Raw genomic sequence first — 3,481 nt, 5'->3', positions numbered from 1 at the left:
TATATATATATATATATATATATATATATATATATATAGTAGGGCTATTATACTCTCATGAGTATAGAGCACTTTGTACTCATAAGGTGTTTTTGATATTGAGCTTTTCGAATCGATAGCTAGACCCGGCTAAACCCTAGCTAGTCATCTACTAATATTCAAAAGTTGGTAGTAAATACTGTTCTTATACTATTAGTAGTATTCTACCTGCAATGTATATATAGATATATTATTACAAATGCGCGTGCAATGCACATTTTACACTAGAAAATTTTAAAACTTTTTTATTACTTATAAATTTTGATAAATTAATTAATTTTATACAATTATAACCCTCTAATTAAAATATAGAATTGTAGTTGGTTTATTTAAAGCTCAATTTTATTTTTTAAAATTTAAATTAATTTAAAATTTTAAAATTGCATTAGAAAGAACATAAGAATATAGAATTTATGTGGTTTACCTATCAATGTGTCGACTTATATCCACAGATCAGACCAGCTCAATACGTTATTCGATAAATTCTCAGAATAAAAGTACAACAAGTAAGATTTGATTATAAAAAGCTTTGTAGCTCTAAGAAGCGCTCTCCACGTTTTTTTCTCAACTAATTATAAGGTATCTATAACGAAGCTCTCTATTTGATAAACCTCAAACAATAAGGTTCTAAATTCAAAAACATGAATTACAAAGGTTTATAATTGTAAAATCCTAATACTAATAGAAAACGATCTTCGTCATCAATTTGAGTCCTTGATTCATGTCTGACTGTCGATTTTCTCTTAAATATTCTCTCCAAAGTGTTGCTGAACCATTCACAATATCAAAACTCCATGTGTTAGATCAAATTGGAGTCAAATCCAATATATCAAACTCGTCATGAAGTTCAGTATTGATACTTAGCTTGGAGTACTAGACTGAAACACATCCGGGATTTCAATACCGATACTCAGAGTCGCGTTTCGGTATTCAGTATAAAAAAAAAGTTTTCACAACTTCAGATTTTAAGAAACTTCTGAGTTATTTACACAAATTTCAAATTCCGATACTTAACATTCAGAAACTTCAATTTTTTTACTTTTTTACTGTTATATTGTTTAGGAACGTGACTTAATTTCAATAATCCAATAATAGACTCTATTATATATGATTTACAGTATTGGAACTGCTTATTCTAGCGATGAGTCTAAGTTCAAATATAAACTTGGAATAGACCAATTTTGTATTTAGATAAAAATTAAGTTGTTTCCGGAAATAAGAAAAATAACGTTTGAATAGATATGATGGAATAAGAAAAATAATAAGTAGTTACAAATAGAAAATAATGATATTGCCCTATACATTATATTTGAATTTAATTTTTTAGTTTTAAATATATAACTTTTAAATTTAATAAATTTTAAATTTAAATTTAAATTTCTAAATCTCAAATTTAAAAATTCAAATTTCTAAATTTTAAAGTTTATATTTTAAATTTATAATTAAATCTAAATTTAAAAATCTAAAATATCAAATTTTAAATTTATAAAACTTTAAAATATCAATTTAAAATTTAAAATTTATAGTTTATAATTTAAAATTATAAATTTTAATTTTAAGATTATAAATTATAAATTTTTAAAATTTATAATTTATATTTTTTAATTTAAAATTTTTAATTTAAAATTTTTTAAAATTAAATAGGGGTGGGAGCAGCTACGTACTCCGACCCCTATTCCGGGGGATGGGGATTGCTAACCCCACCCCTAACGGGTTTTTCTTGGAAATCCTTGGGTAACCCGTGAAGGGTGGGGTTAGCAATCCCCACCCCCAAAAATCTAGTTTGGGGATAGGGGGGATAACCCCTTATTCCCCAAAATTTACCAACCAAACGAGCACTTATAAAAAAGTTCGCTTGTACTTTGACCTATTTTATAATGAATAACTATTTTACTATTACAAATTTAGTCCTTTATCTCTTCCCCTCACAACATTTTGTTTTGAGACATTTGGAAGCCACACATGCATATATAGATAGATGGGATTTAAATTGGCAACTGAATGCTGATATTGTGGTACTTCAAACTAGGCATACAGTTAGTTATGTACGTCTAAAAAGAAAAATAGTTATATTTTTCACCATGAACTAGGGGAAATGAATATATATAAATATTTTATTAAGTTTTAAAATATAGAGAAATATATTGGTGATTTAAACTTTGTCCTAAGTTCGAAATGTTTATTATTAAGCAAAATGGGTTTGAATTTCAAGCCGCGGAACGGTAGATTGAACGGCTGAGTTGCTGCTACAGGTACCAAATTAACGTGCAGAAGATATATATAATTTGTACTGTCCCTTCAATTAATCCATATATTACATGCTTTTATGCTTTTACATATGCATATTTTTAGGCTGATCGCGCGATCTTAATTCGCCCTTGCATTGGCTTCGCTTTGCTCATCAATATCCCACCAAACCCTATAGTTGTACTCTTTTTGGTAACATATGACGCGTATCACGATCGAGAGACGTGGGCCCTTGATTCACGCCGTGTCGTAGATACACGGTAGAATGTTGTGATAAATAAAAAAAATAATTATTTTTATATTGCACGTTAGAGTGTATCTATAGCATTGATATTGTCGCATCCTAAGACCGTCAATTTTTCATCCACACATCAAATTTTATGTCTAGAATGGAAGGATTAGAAGAGTTATAAATTTTTTTTTTTTTTTTTTTTTTTTTCGCTTTTCTTTTATTTTTTTAATAATATTGTCTAAAGTAAATTAAAACATAAGGGCTTTTACTTATATATACCTTATTACTGCTTAAAATTTTTAAATTTATTCCTCAATACCTAAAATACTCTTCTAAAAATCAATTCCATTATAAAATCCTAAGGGCAAGAGCATATTTGAAGGAAATTTTTATAATTAATAGGAGCATTTTGGAGGGTCAATTATAAATTAGATTCCTTTGAAGTTTTGAACGGTATATTAATTAAATATTATCCCTGAAATATTTTATATTATCTTTAAAGTATATTAATTATAATTATATTATTTAGGAAGAATTTTCTAACTACCGTTACATGTCTAGGAATAAAACTATATGAACCAGTACAATAATATAGCTTTATGAACCAGTATAATAATAGCCTTAAAAGAGCACGTTTAATTATCATCATCATTACTTATATTAACAGGATATCGCACTAAATTATAGTTTAAATAGTAAAAGTTAGAAACACCATAATAACCTTTTCTCTGTGCAAATTCAATATTTTAAGAAATGGTAACTTTCTCTCTACCATCTATCAAAAGAAAAAAAAAAGAACAAAACAAAAGTCAAAACCAACAAAAAGAAAGTGACTAGATGTTTAAATTAAAAAGTTGGGTAGGCCAACATTAATTATCTATATAAGCACTTAAGTCATAAAAATCTTCCTTTATAACTCGTCACATATTTTCGTACAAATTAAGCTACATATATAAAGATCTT

This window comes from Ananas comosus, linkage group 24 (genome assembly GCF_001540865.1).
Source record: "Ananas comosus cultivar F153 linkage group 24, ASM154086v1, whole genome shotgun sequence".
In the NCBI taxonomy this organism is placed as follows: Eukaryota; Viridiplantae; Streptophyta; class Magnoliopsida; order Poales; family Bromeliaceae; genus Ananas; species Ananas comosus.
This window is presented reverse-complemented; position numbering follows the sequence as displayed.